The sequence below is a fragment of the Pelmatolapia mariae genome, linkage group LG14, assembly GCF_036321145.2.
Source record: "Pelmatolapia mariae isolate MD_Pm_ZW linkage group LG14, Pm_UMD_F_2, whole genome shotgun sequence".
In the NCBI taxonomy this organism is placed as follows: domain Eukaryota; kingdom Metazoa; phylum Chordata; class Actinopteri; order Cichliformes; family Cichlidae; genus Pelmatolapia; species Pelmatolapia mariae.
The window spans coordinates 6,197,884-6,213,379 of record NC_086239.1 but is presented as its reverse complement, the minus strand read 5'-3'; the positions used below and the strand labels follow the sequence as shown (position 1 = coordinate 6,213,379).

Below are 15,496 nucleotides of genomic sequence, written 5' to 3'. Positions count from 1 at the left end.
TCAGACTTTTTTTCAGTTCTATTTCAGTTCTATGATGCCACAGAGGAAATTTCTCTAATAAGGTCATCTCAGACCTTATCTCGAGAAATACAACTGTAATTCTTTATTTCCAGCTTCATAAGATGGAGGGAAGGCGGGGAGGGACCCAGGGCTAGTAAAGGAGACAAGAGAACAAGTAGAGTAAGACACACAAAATAAAGAAAAAAAAGAAGAGAAAAAATAAATGGCAGTGCTGGGCGGCCCTGATGTCAGAGTGAAAGAATGCAGGCCAAGTGGGCGGCAAACAAGAGTCGGGAAACGGAGAGGAGAGGGCATGAGAGAAAGAGGGGGGGGGGGGGGGGGGGGGGGGGGGGGGCAGGAAGTTGGTGACAGATGGTGAAAGTGTTGTACTAAAGAGGAATTAAGACATTAAACTACTGTGTGTGTGTGTGTGTGTGTGTGTGTGTTTTCTGACATAACCGGTGGTCTGTTAGTTTATGGTGGCCTAACACGATATTAACACAAGGGGGAATCCCGGGGTTCAGATACACTCAGACACTTCCTGTTTCTCTCTGCCACCTACTTAATGTGACTCTCTCACTGGTCTGACTCTCTGGGTTAAGTGAATCACCACAGTGGGTGTGTTGGTGTGTGTGTCCATGTGTACTAGACCATAGCACAGCATAAGTGTGATGTTGCCAGTAAGATTAGGTGTGAAACCACGTGACAAAAGATGAGCCGCATGCTTGAAATTAGGTTTATAAAAACTGCAGGCCAGTTTGCACCCACCAAATATCGGGACACTCCCTGCCCTTCACACACATACACACCCCACACTTCCACTGTAGCAGCACTTTGGTCATGCTGGCATTTCCTAGATTGTCTAGCATCCTCCACAAAGCCATAATCCTAGACTGAGCTAAGCTGGCAGCCAAGTTTTGCAGAGATGGTTTCTGTGTGAATGGAGGGAGGCAGTTTGTTCATCTAAGCCACTACTACCTAAAGTTCCAGCTCTTCAACTACATTTTCAGACTGATGAGAACTTCTGGGAGGCGGCTCTCTAACCGTAAAACACTACCCTAAATTAACACCCTATTTTAAACTGTTTGTTTTTACAGCTGGTGATGTTGATGTGATACAGGCCCTGCAGAGGTTAATGGGTGTGACACTTCACAACAAGTCTGCCAGCATGCACTGAAATGCAGAAGGGCTTCCATGTAGCCATATATGCTTCTGTGCTTTCATAAAGACTCCCCCAAAAAAATCTATTCTGGAAAAAATAAAAAAAATAAAAAATAAAAAAATCAATTAACACAGTGTGACTTTCCATTCAATAACACCCAGTGTTGTGCATAAGAGAAGAGGTCAAGCTGACTGGCATCTCATTAACACAGGTCATATAGTAGATTCTTAGCTTTAGCATTACAGATCAATAGTTATGAAGTATGCAATGTCTTTAAAATTTCTTTGCTTTGACAAACTTAACAGAAACTTGATTTCAATATCTTACTCGATCTTTGATATTGTACACTATGTATACCACTGTATACCCATGCAGCCAACATATGGTGATTACATAATAATAATAATAATAACAATAATAATAACAACAATGAGAATGATGGTGAGAAATGGTATAGCCAACTCCTAATGACACAGAGGGAACTATTGTTAACACCTAGTCAACTCTAAACCCAAAGGAATGCCCAAAGTCTCTGTATGACTGGCATATGCAGGTACAGAGGTTAAAAAACACAGACAAATCATTCAGCAAACCATTTCAACATCAGGCAGGTGTTGACTTGTCGAAGTGCAACTCAAAACGTAGTACACATTCTGCCTGTCCTACCCCCATTCCCACCCCTTTTTTGTGTTGTGCAAATCTGTCCCAATACTCCTTAAGTCTTTCCTTCAGTCTCTTTTGTATCCCTCTCATATCTCCTACATTTTTTCACTCCCTCTCCCACCCCTCTTTACCTTTTCTAGTCTTTCTCCTCCACATTTCTCCTGCTCTTCTATTGATAGAGCCTTTCAGTCATTTTATACCCAGCAGGCCTTATATGGAGAGGAGCTTCTGAGGAACCACTACAGACTGATACCAATTCCACTGACTAGCCAGATGTTTTAATTGCTCACATTTAGTTTTGACTACTCCTATAGACAAATCTTTTCTGAATACTCAACACACACGCACAGTAACCTTAACCATCAAAAATGAATGCCTAACCAAATGGGCATTTTGTCCCTATAAGAGGCTGTTGGTCCCCACAAGTATAGTAGCATTCAAATTTTTGGTCCTCACACACACACACACACACACACACACGCACATTTTCCTTGTTGTGTCTATTTGCATGTCCTGGAAACTGCTATTGCTATGAGCTACACAGGTCACGAATACAGGATAAACAATGCACACAATATTGTTTAGACTGCACTAAATAAATAAGGAAGTATTTCATCAGATTTGACTAACAACACAAAAATTGGGCAAATCGGCATGCATCCAGTCCAGTAGGATTTATATGGACTAAGTTGCTATGTTCCCAAACAGCAAATTTCCTGTTTACTCTGAGCACTTCCCCTTTGCTGATTAGATGTTAATAACAGTTCAGCTGTGAGGCAAAACAAAACCAGATTACAGTCAAAAGAGTGTCAAATTTTTTTCTGCATGGTATAGCTCTGTCCTTCCATGCACATATGTGAGTAAAGCACCTCCCCTCCCTTCCATATGCATGCCCCAGCCCAGTATAAATGACAACAGATGAAGACAGTCACAGCATGATAGGTGGAGTTTGGTTGCAAAGAAGCTTGCACATGTGCAGTCACTGAGAACGTTAAAGCAGTGTAAATAGTACCAACTACTGAAGCCTCTTTCCTCTCGTTATGTCATTTCAGAGCCGTTTTTCTGACTTCTATCTCTGCCTGTGTTATTTTTCCCCCTCCTATGATCTACTTTCTATTTTTCAGGTATTATAAAATTTTAAATTATAAAGGATCAGTTAAGAGTGCTATAGCAATCAAATTAGCTGGTGTTTGCCTGCATCCACATACAGGAATACAATAAAGTCATTAGTGTTCAGTTAAATTTACACGTGAGTGGTACAGGAGGCAAGGATATGGAGAAAAGGGGAGGTTCCCCTTTTCTGCAAATTTTGTGAGAGAGCATGTAAGAGTTGACAAAGTGACAGTTTGAATGGAAGGCTCCTCAGTGGCCATCAGTTTGTCATTACAGTGTTTTTGACATGTCAGCACAAACCTACATTAAACTTGACAAATTACTGCGAAGGCTTGTTTGAACAGCTTAAACTATGAGAGCAATCTCCTGAGACAGTAACTTAACACAGACCCTCTCCCAATGCAAGGGAGCTGCCCTGCAGTTTGGTCACACAAAGTTTAACTGCAACATCTTCTGAACGCTCTCCTCTCAAATTTAAGACTGGGGTAGGGCTGCTGAGGCAGAAAATACAGACACATACACATTCAACTGCTTCTGAGAAATGTACGTCTGTCATACTATACTAAAAGAATCTACACTAAACAAACTTTAGCTAGACATCACCTTTCACTTCATTTCCTACTTTCATCTAAATATTCATATCCACTTACAACCACAACGTAGGCTTCTAGTGAAAAACATATCACAAAGCAAGACAACTGCCCCTGTGCAGACCCACACACACACGCCTCTTGTTCAGGAGGTCATTTGGTTTTAGCCAGCAAGTAGTGACTAGACAGCTACATATGGGTCATCCTCAGTGATGAAATGCACTGCCAGACGCGACTGACATCCTGAGACTGAAATAAACAGAGACAGAAGCATTTTCTGAATGAGGGTGGAGATGGGGATGAGTGGTAATATGTGGGAGACAGAAGGGCAGAATATGTGTGGAAGCCACCAAATGTAAAAAATAAATAAATAAATAGAAACAATGCGCAAGATGGAAATCTTTAACCCGCAACTGTGGTATCACTACCATCAGCATAAACATATACATGGACAAACGTATTGTACAAGCTTATAGAGGCTCCCAGTGATGTTCTCACCTTAACATTTCCGGCATCTATACTGATGTTAAAATGATAAACACAAAATCTTTGCTGCCGATTGTTAAAACTAATATAAGGCTGTGAATGCAAAGTCAAAAAGTGGTGATGGTGTGACTGAGTGGACAGAACTAGTATAAAACTGTAGAATCCCCATTTTAGATTTAGTCAGTGTGATTAAATATCTTTTTAAGAATGTGCTCACTCAACTGCCACACCCATAATAATTCAATACCGCTGGGGAACCTAAAAGAGCAGCTGTTCCAAGTCTCACTTTAGTACTGCAGAGAATTCACACAAACACGCACGCAGACACACGTGTAACAACGTCTTAACCAATTGTCATAGTCAGACTGGGCAGGGCTGTAGATATTTCGATAGTGAAGTTGCTAATTTCTGTTTGTAAAGCAGGAATGTGGCTCAGGGTAACTGTGATGATGTGACAAATATGCTGTACATAAATCAGGAGTAGGAAATCCTGGTTGTCTGGGGCTTAAGGCGCTGCTGATGTTGTAATTTTGTTTTTTGTTCTTTTAAACTTCAATAAGATCTTTTTGGGCCTGAAGGGAAAACTGAAAGTCATTCCAGAGCAAGTCTGTCATCTGACAGTGTCTCTCATACACATTGTAGTTTGGTAGGGTGCCCCGTTGTGTTAACATATGATCTTGTATGTTTGGTGGCACTTTTTGATCAGAATTGCATCATCAATTCAATTCAATCCCCTAAGTCTAGCGCCGTGGACCTTCCCATCTTCCAGCTGTGCGCAGATGGACAGATTCCAGCATCATATTGCAATATTATACCTTCTACTATAAAACCTGTATCCACTGTATACTGAATGCATGCCAATATGCCAAGTATACATTTTTATGTCATAAAAACTTTCATTTGACCTATACTGGGTCTCTGCTCTTGCATTATAATGCTGCAGCCGGCACCTTGTTGACACAAATGAAGTAGTCTGTCAACAGTAACAGCCCCCCATTGAAAGGAAGGCTGAAAAACACCCTTCATTTAATTTTCACTATTAAAGGCTGCTGCCTGCACGCTGCAATCATCAATAAAACATTCACTACTTTCTTTCTACATCGTCAGAAATACCATCATTGCAAACTTCTTTGAAATACTGTGATATAATTTTGAGGATTTAATCGCCCACCCCTCCAATTCCACCTTTCTGGACTGCAGCTGGTGACTGAAAGCTCTTACAGTGTTGTAGCACAGTGCTTTAGTATAAAGTATGACATAAACCCCTTACCATGTGAAACACAGGAGGATTAAACACATTTACACATTAACCCTACACGACCAACAGGTCTGCCAATGAATCGTCTAAATTCAAGAAAGCCCATATTAGAATGGACTGAATCTGTGCCTGGGAACAACAATCAAATATTTTTAGGCTTTAGCAGTACCAACACTCCCACACTGTCAGGGTTTTACAGACTGACTGAAGAATTAATGAACAGTAACCTAACCCAACTACACCAGAACCTGGTGTCCTTTGGCCACTAATGTGCATTACATGGATGTATGAGGACACTGTACATATGTAAGGGGAAAAAAACTATCAAAAAAGCCTAGTTCATGCCAGCCATTCTAATCTCATCCATCAGCTGTTGTTTGCATTCCTTCAGACTCCATAGGTTGCTTTATTTTCGTCTTTGCTTCTGCTGCTATCTGCCTTTTCCTTCATGCCACATTGAGTTTTCTACAGAAAGAATAGGGTTCTTATTTGTGCACTTATAATTCACGCAGTCAACCTCCTCCTTCCTCAACAGTTCTTTCATAACTTTTCTTCCCTTTAATTTAATTTCTCTCTTTTCAGATTAAGACAACCCCTGCCTATATTAGTACTGACATTATCAAAGCTCCATGGAAAGACTTGGTTAAAGGTTAACAAGCAGGTGGAGAGAGAGAAGCCTTCAAAGACTTACCCAAGGACAGCCTATTATCACCACACTCCAGGCAAAGGAAAACAAATGCACACTTTCTTTCCTGTAAGTTGGGCTGCCTATTCAGAGTCCTGCAACACTTACTTGAAATTAGTTTTTCATGAAAGCCACTATATAAATTATTGTGTGGCTAGTACAACAGATATGAGAGCGTACTAAAACAATCATTGAATTTTATAGTGAATGTGGTTTATTGGTGAACTTTGATACCAGAACTTGGAAAACTGACTAATGATAAGCTATCTAGGTAGTCAAGGGAGACTTGGATAGGCTCTTATTATACACGCTCTCCAGTTAAACTGCTTTCACACATGAACTGTGGGCAGGGTTGGGAGAATCAGGGCAGACAGTTGCTCTCTTTCAGCAGCTCAACAAGGGGGATTCTCTGGCATCAGAGGTATTCTAACTACTTGGACTACCCTGTTTGGTTTAGGCGAGGGTAGCGCATTCAAGAGCCACGCCATATGACACACACCCACTCTCTTTGAATTTACTAAACAATTACCCGCACTATTCTCACATTACACAGTTGAACAATATTATATACTTTGGAGCCGGGAGGTTAAAGCCCTGATCCACTGTCCAAGGTCAAGGCAGGTTCAGCGCATGCGCGAAATGTGCAAGATGTGTGCATGTGCGGAAAAAATAGAGAGCAAGTCATTTCCCCACATACAGACCATGGCCATGCAGGTGTATTTGGCAACATATAATAGCATTTTTTTTTTTAAGTTGAGAGAACACCACCATATGTGATTGATTCATTGATCCACACATTTATATTCAAATATCAGTGACAGCTAACAAACTAGGCTCAACTCTTCCTATCTTAAGTTTACTCACCAGCTGGTTCACTGGCCAGGCTGATGTTGTGGTGATCACTGATCTGCTGCTTTCCCAACAAGGACCTTGCCTCACGGTCAGACATACTCCAACTCCCCCATTTCCGACTGCTATTGGTAGCAAGAGTCCTTCTCTAAAAAACTGAGCTGGAAGTCAACTCCAACCAAAGGGTGGAGCAAGTGGAGATCTGGTTCATGGGGCTGTAGAGCAGAGCAAGAACTACCATTACCAGATACTGTACGATGTTAGCGTACAGAAACTAATAAAGGCTGGAGCCAAGCAAAAAAAACCAGAGTGTTGTCAGGTAATACTGATACTGATACATGTAGCTGTCCTTCTTGGTTCTTACACTTGATATGAGTTTATTCTGTCACAAAACCAGACCAAAAAAAAAAAAAAAAAAATCTGTCAATTAACAGTCTGAGACAGATTTAAGATATGGACCCAGGGAGAAGAATCTTAGCAAGTATGCATTTTGCGATGAGGTTTAAAGTTCAGGGTTATGTCCAATACCGCTTAGGCACAAGTGTACCTAATAAGGCAGCTTACTAAACCAAAGGGCAGCAACTGTGTTGGGAAGGAATTTCATCAAGTTCTTTTTTTCTCAGACTTTTTCTTTTCCATCTGCTTTCCAGTTTCACATGACACAAACGTGCCTCATTCTCAAATTTCAGTGTGAACACATCTGACTTGAATGAGTCATGCAGTGAGCTAAGAATAGTAAACCTGAATCTTATCATAGTTAAGAGGGGTGCTGAGTAGGGAGGGGCTACAATGAGGAATTTATTTGAAGAATAAAATTTGAGCCTGTCTGAATTCTACACAGCTGGGAAAAGCTTTAAATTTTCTGATATTTGCTCCAGAATGCCCATCAGCATACACAATCACTGACACGCAATATGAACGCTTTTTCAACAAACACCGAGATTTGCCTTTGGTGTTATGTCACAGCAAACACAGAGCAGGTAGGTGTGCCTTTACAATGACAGATGATATTGAACATTACATAACAGGAGAGGAGTGGACATAATCACATGCAAGTTCCCAGCAGGATCCAGAGAGCTTTGGTTGCCTGTTGCTAGAGTAAGGAGGGCAGATCACACACACACGCACCTGACTAAAAAGGTAAATGTACAGGTGTTCTAGGCCTATTTTGGGATGGTTTACACAGTTTGACTTGCCCAGTGTAAGGACAAGGAGAGTGTTCTTGTTCCTCAGACCACCTACCTACTGCTTATGTGGGCGGCAGAGCCAGAGTACAATTCAAACAAATATCTATTATTGTACGTTTATAACTGTTGTGTTTAACCTGGAGGTAAGCGTTTGAGCCAAATCCAGTAGGGTTCTGAAAACCAAACAGTCACGCTCTAAAGTCCAAGAAAAATGACCCAAAATGTTACAACAGAACTACACAACAGAAGATCCTCCAAACACCCACAGAGCTCCTCTCCTCGCCTGCCAGTCCATATTGAACAAGTGCAAGAGCAGAGGAAATGGGATTACCTTTTTAGCTTGTATCATCGGGTTAATCTGAGTAAAGGTGTGCAGGTGAGGCTGTGTTTACAACAGAACAGAATTAGGAAGCAACTTAGTCAGCACTGTGGTAACTGAACATGAATGAGCAGTTCTTTACTTAGTCGCATTCAACCTGTCAGATGTGACTGAGGGCTGTTAGCAGGCATCAGTCTGTCTCTTTTTACTGTTTCATCACATCAAATACACTTGAACTGTGACAAATAAACAAATAAAACTCAAGCATTCAACTTTCAGTCTTTTGAGGACTTCCCATCTCCTACAGTCACACCGCATGTACAAAAATGGCAGTGAAGGTGGTGTGGATTTTGACTCATGTCCAGGGTGGTTTCCAGTCCCACACCAGTCAAGGCTGTAATACTGAGGAGAAGCAGGATGCAGTCACTCAGAGCATTTATTCCCAGCAGGGCGGGGCTCGCTGTACCACTCGGCAAGCTTTGGGATGTGGGAAAGAATTACATGGAAATGCTAAAGCAGCTGCCCACAGCTAAAACTAACCAGGCGCACATACTGTACTCATATTCCCTACGAGACTGCGAGTCATCATCATACAGGTAACACACTCTGACTCACTGTCAGAGACAAGCTCTCATTACTTCCATTCAGCTAGAGGGTTCCAGCACCCTAACACTAACAAACACCATCACAAACTGTAAAGTGGTGCAGCAACAATAAAGACAGCTGTGTTGCTCACTATTTGAGATGTTGAGATTCATTCTGATTAATCCTAACTATAGTGACTGACTGGTGTTACATTGTAATGGCACTGATGTTTACCCCACTACTGACTCTAAGTACTTTTATGTAAATGATTGTGTTAAAGAGATGAAGAACCAGACAAAAGTCATGAATTACTGCACTCTTACCTGTCTATTTGACATCTTTTCATCAAGATCATTCTGTGACAAAGGTAAATGACATTAACTGTGATTCTGTGCTTTCACTGATACAAGATGTTTAGTGGGAGGTCAACTTTGGTGTGTGCAGACATCCACTTTTTCAGCCAATTTTCTTTTGAACAAACATTACAACTTCTTTTTTGTCCATTTTAACAGCAAGTGGCATTTACCGTGGCTCAAGAGTTGGCAGTTCGTCTTGTAATCGGAAGGTTGCCAGTTTGAGCCCCGGCTCCGACAGTCTCGGTCGTTGTGTCCTTGGGCAACACACTTCACCCGTTGCCTACTGGTGGTGGTCAGAGGGCCCGGTGGCGCCAGTGTCCGGCAGCCTCGCCTCTGTCAGTGCACCCCAGGGCAGCCGTGGCTACAATGTAGCTTGCCATCACCAGTGTGTGAATGTGTGTGTGAATAGGTGGATGACTGAATGTAGTGTAAAGCGCTTTGGGGTCCTTAGGGACTAAGTAAAGCGCTATACAAATACAGGCCATTTACCATTTACCTCTTACTGGCCAACATTCCCAGTGCCTTTGTCTTTTTCTCCTAAAAAGGGGACCACTTCTCCTTAAATCTAACCCCATATTTTTATTCTCAGACTCTACTGGAGTAGATTTACATGATTGGCAGTTCTAAATCATTTTAATTTACCCTAAAATGGGCTTTGGTGCAGGACCGCAGTGCACGTTCTAAGCAAGAAAATTTTTTAAACACGCTTGCCTCTTCCTTTCTTCTGATTGGCTGGCCCTTGCAAAAAATGCACACTTTGGACAACAGGTGGGTGGAGCATCTGTGCTCACAGGCAGAGCTGTAATACTGGCATGACCATATAAGGATACCTGTTCTCATCACACAGAGCCAAGAGTAGAAAGAAATCTGTTTGAGTTCATGCTTTGGGCCCGCAGGTAATGCTTGTGCTCATGCAGACCTCATTGTTTGAAATGCTATTTGAGCATTTAGTACTTTTATAGTACCCATGCCAGGAATCACAGGTCAACTTTAACATCACAGGGACTTTATGGTCTTAACCTGTCAATGACACGAAAAACTTGAGCTGTTCTAACATGCAAATGTCAGTGTTCATAAAAATTGTACTTGCAATGCTTTTGATGCTTACAATGACATCGGCTTCCAAGTTTATTCAAAAAACCAGGAACAACTGGGGAAAAAATTTCAAATGACTTTGATCTACACTTTCTTTTGGTCCTTCAACTTTAACTGAATTCCTTTGAATACTTTCTTTAATCCAGTGCTTCAACTACACAAAGTTTCTGCATTAACAAAAAATAAATCTATCAATCAGTCACTTCAGCTTTTACAGTAATTCTGTTATTTCAAATCTTTGAAATCTGAACCTTTAAGAAGCAAGCACACACTCATTTCTAGTTGTTCACAGATTGCTTATCCAGAAATCAGTCGTGGTGAGATGAGAAACAAAAAAGTTTATTTTGCATGTAGAAAGTCTACAACCATAGAAATGGATTGTACCAGCCCACATGGCTGTTGTTGATCTGTTATTGTGCTCTCTGTCTCCAACAGTCTGTCTGCCCAAGGGTAGATCAATAGTCGCTCCCCTCCAGCATCTCCAACACATTCCCATTTCAAGGTCTGATTTCATTTCCCACATGCAAACAAGTAGTAGTCGTCATCTAAACAACCTCCCAGACACTGCGAGCACTGCTAACTCAGTCTCATTCTATTTAATTATCACTTACCGTGATCTGTGACTTGTCACATCTTATTCTTCGGTTTTCTATCACAATAGATAGACAACACATGAGTTGTAACTTATATAACTACTCACAAGAAGACAAAAAGACAGAGACAAAAAGCATATACCACCACTGCCTCTTATTGATGACTCCATAATATCTTTATGCAAGAAAAAAAAAAAAACTCCGTGTGGGCATTCACAATGTTGTCTGCAGTGAGTTAAATGCCCAACATCAGCGGTGAAAGTAACGTGTTTACAATTTTTTTTTTTTCAAAGTTAGTTTAACACGATGACCAACACAGCCAACGTCTACTAGAGCTCACTTCCATTAGTATCGAGTCTCTTGACTGTGTTGGCATCTTTAATGAAATTATTTAACAAATATTATGGTATTTTGTTAAATACCATAATATTTCTGTATGTGAAAGCCCATGCAAGAAGTTTCTGCTTCAGTTTTGTTTTTTAAACTGCAGTATTAACTTTAATCATTATCATGTGTCAGTACATAGTACATTCATGGACGCAGCTTGCCAACCAAGCTCACTAGCGTTAGTTGTTAACTGAGCACTCCACCCTCCTGTGCAAACATGGTCACTTATAGTTGAGAAATAAATAACGTGCCAGCTAACTCTGAGGCTTCAAAGGGCAGAGTCTAGAAAACAATGGGAGATGCCACTGTGTCTACATCCATCTTATATATACAGTCAACAGTTTAACTAATAATTTCTTCAGTACAAAAATGGCAGTTAATTTAATTTTTTTTACTAAACCCAAACCTCATTACATGCAGGCAGCTTAGTCACCTAGGAGGCATTACTTGTGCATGGGCCCTGACAGTCTTCCAGCCCACAAACCGAGTGTTTTTTGTACATTTCTCTCATTCGTGTTAAGTTTACCCTCCCTTTACCATGACAACCGTAACTTTAACACACATCCCATTTGCTGACATCAACAAGTCTGACAGGACAAGTTCACATTATGAGGTTAATGAAGGGAAATCCCCCCTCAAGTGAGTATTTCTTATAGCAAAGTTTAAGTACATTAGCGTGTATCAACACACATCACACATGCATGCGTTCCTCTCTCTTCCTGTTGTATAGCGGATGGTAGTGATCTGGCTAAGAGCCAGGCTGTCAGGTGTGTCCTTTGCAGTCCTCTCAGGATCCAGCTGACATGCAGCTGAGCAACTACAGGCCAGGGAAGACCTTCACCCCATCAACAGCAGGTCCTGTATCCGCCAAAACAAAATGCTCAAAGTGGGAGTTGCCCAGTGTTCTTTTTTATTCAATATTTATTCAGCTCCAGGCAATCCCCTAACCCATCTGGTCTCACTGCAATGTACTGCAGAAACTGGCAGCAGAAATCTGGCATGAAGGAATCTACTAACTTCCATAACAATGTGGAGGGAGGCATGACTAGTATTTGATCAGATTGCAAAGAGCAAGCCAGGACCAGTAAACTTTTTCCTCTCATGTGAATCCATGCAAGAATTAGATGTGAAAGTAAAACTGAGAATGTGGGAAAAAAAACTGAGCTCATAACATTATCTTAATAATCTAAAAAACACACGCACCCATTTCACAAACCCTTGCATTGTATTTGTGCTTAAAGTGGGAAAGTGAAAATACCCAGCCATGCAGAAGTAGGAATACATCCAGTGAAGAGCCCAACCTCACCCTAAACTACCAAACTTCACTCTCACCACAACTCGGCCTCAGCCATGAACCAAAATATCTCCGAAAGCCCAGCCCATTAAAATAAAATAAAGCCGGCAGTACAGCACTAAGGGAAGAACTGCCTTCAAGCATCTGCCCACATCAGCCCAATGGAAACTGCAGCTAAACGTGACTGACCACAGAGTATACAACTGGTGGAACTGCTTTGGAAAAATGTATTGACTGCAGCACGCTGATGTGCATTTTGTGCCAAGTAGAATAATTGTGCAGACTGTGCACGCTGAAAATTCCACCATGTGCACTTTCTTTAAAGAGCTACCCAAATTAGACCACCCTGCAGATCAGTACAACCCTGCTTCAGGGCTAATCGTCTCCAGTTACAAGCTGCCATTTAAAAAAGGAGCTTGTATCAAACTTAGAGCACTTTAACAGGACTCTGAGGAGCAGCTGCAGCATGCTAGTCAGCACAGGGAGGCCCTGCCCTTCAGGTGACCTTGAAGGAACTGGTCAGCTGGTCTTGCTGCAGCTTGACCCCTGGAGGACTATCCCGCCCATTCTGGCTCACTTGTCTGAACTTCTTTCTTCTGGTTTCTGTCTACACATGCATTTATTTAACTTACAGCACAGGGCTATTTTGCGTTCCCCTTTCTGCTGGGTGGGTAATCAACTTCTCTTATAATCAAGATGAAGCTCAGCAGATCAGATGCCAAAACACAATTTCCTCAAAGAGAAAAACAGCATAATGGTTTTATAACACTGCCTCAGTATTTTTAGTCAGATTTCTCGTCCCGTGACAGCCATCAGTACCTGCGGGCTTGCATTATGTTTACCTCTTCCAAACCACACACACGTTAACAGGTGGACAGGTTTGTGGACCAAGCCCTTCCTCAGTTGCAGACACTCCCTCTCAGCACAAGTCCAGCGTCTTCTGACACATACACAGGGTCTCTTAAAGCTCCATTAAGAGATGGTTCATTTAAAATGATTAACATCGCAGCACCTTCTGCTCGCGTCAGGTGTGCTAGCCTGTGACGTGAGCCGTGTAGTTGCTGTCTTAATCTGTGTCTGTCTCGTGTCTATAAAAAGACAACCCCAACCTGAAGGATTTGATTTTGTGGGCTATAGGCCAAATCACTACGTGGCTAAAAGTCCACAGCACTGCTTTTCAATGAACGCCAGTGAGCCAGCTCCCAGAAAATACAAGCCTACACAAGTGGACGCATGACGGAGGACGGAGGAGAGAATGCCAGACCAAACTTCATTCAAAAAAAAAAAAAAGGGGGGGGTCTCGTATTTGATTTCACTTGACACTTAAAATAATCACATCTAATGTTGATTCTTTAAACCGGTATATATGCAACACACCAGCAGGGCATTTTTAAACTTTGAACTTAAGCACTTAGCTAGGTTAGCTGAAATGCATCACAATTTAATATATTACTTATGACAGACAATGAAGCAGCGGTAGATAACCGAGTTTAACCGCTTTAACCACACTGTCCATTAATACGACTCCTGCTGCTGTATTACGAGTCTTAATGTATGGTTTAACTGCGTAAAATGAGTCACAAACAGGCTGTGTCGCGTTTAAACCCCACGTTATTATTATTTTTTTTTTAGAATGGCGTTTTGGTGAAAAGCTTCTCTCCATATGGTGCACACGGGGACTTTCAGCCCACTCACTCAAACATGCTGCACTGTCACGAATTACTGAGCAGAGACTGGCCGGTATCACAGCTGTAACCAGTACAGCAGCCGTGAGGTTAGAAAGAGCCAAAGTTAACAGTTAGCACAGTAGGGCAACTGCCGAGGAGCGCGCGGGAGGCACCTAGCTTAAAATCTGTGTTTAAACTGGATGAAAGCTTACCTTACAGCAGCCGAGGACAAACTCGCTATGCCGCTTTTCTTTCACTCACTTCCACCGCTCGAGGTTTTGGAGTTGTGTCTCTCCGCCGTATCAGTCAGTCCACTTACTGACTGGTCACTGTTAGTCAGTAGGTAACGTACTGTGTGCCGGGTTTCTCCTGACCCTCCCACCACCACTCCCAGTGCTCCAACCGTGGGCTCTGCCTCAGCGCGGAGGCTTCTCCTGGACTGCAGGACGGCAGGTATCAGTTACACTACGCTTCGTGAACTGATATGCTAGTATGAAACAAACTGCCAGTGTGTCGTAGTTGTCGGGGGTTAAACTCTCTATGGGAGTGGTGTGGTAATTTCTCCTTTATTTTTCTGTCATCAAAGGACAGCACAGCCCCGTAATACCAGGAAGTTAACCAAAAACCCACCCTGCTACAGCTCCCGTAGGAGTCATATGAGTTTATTTCGGACAGGTCGTGCACTATGATTTGCCTGCTAATACTCTTCAGGCGGTATTGTTATCTTCTTGTCTCTGGGACATTAGAAATTAAAAAACAAAACAATGTCTGCTTTTACTAGCCTGATAAATGGCAGCGTGCTAGGTGAGCTGACAGAGACTAAAGGCTTAAATGAGGAATGATACACAGACAGCTTTTGTGAATTGGGAGATCATAACCAGATCCCTTCACTTTAAAGCCAAACTCTCTGGGAGATCGCAAACTACACTCATAGCCATTTATTGCTGTCCACCCATCTGAGCTCTGAACGGGTTAAAAGTTCATCCATCGGCACCTCTAACGGGTGGGGTAGAAAACGAATGCGCGCAGACATAAAAGTAGACGTGAAAATGCTAGATATTTCAGTCTGGAGGAACCGCTAACCAGTGCCGTTGAGCGGCAAACTGCACCTCAGCAGTTCCATTGAGCGGCTCTCGTCGTTTTCACGGGGTTCTCGTACCCTCTGCTGTCTAAACAGGCGTCACTGCACCTGCACGCCATCACTCAC

General features: G+C 42.1%; 1 protein-coding gene across 3 annotated transcripts in view; it reads right to left on the bottom strand.

The window, feature by feature from the left end:
• The window catches only part of LOC134640785 (unconventional myosin-Ic-like), a 59,360-nt gene that overhangs the window by 37,466 nt on the left and 6,398 nt on the right, over nucleotides 1-15,496 (bottom strand). The window contains exon 1 of one of the 3 annotated variants that reach the window (XM_063492710.1): nucleotides 14,502-14,797. The exons of the other annotated variants lie outside the window; for them this stretch is intronic. The gene's annotated coding sequence lies outside the window, so the exon portion shown is untranslated. Of the gene's footprint in view, nucleotides 1-14,501; nucleotides 14,798-15,496 lie in introns of those variants that run through there. 3 annotated transcript variants of the gene reach the window in all.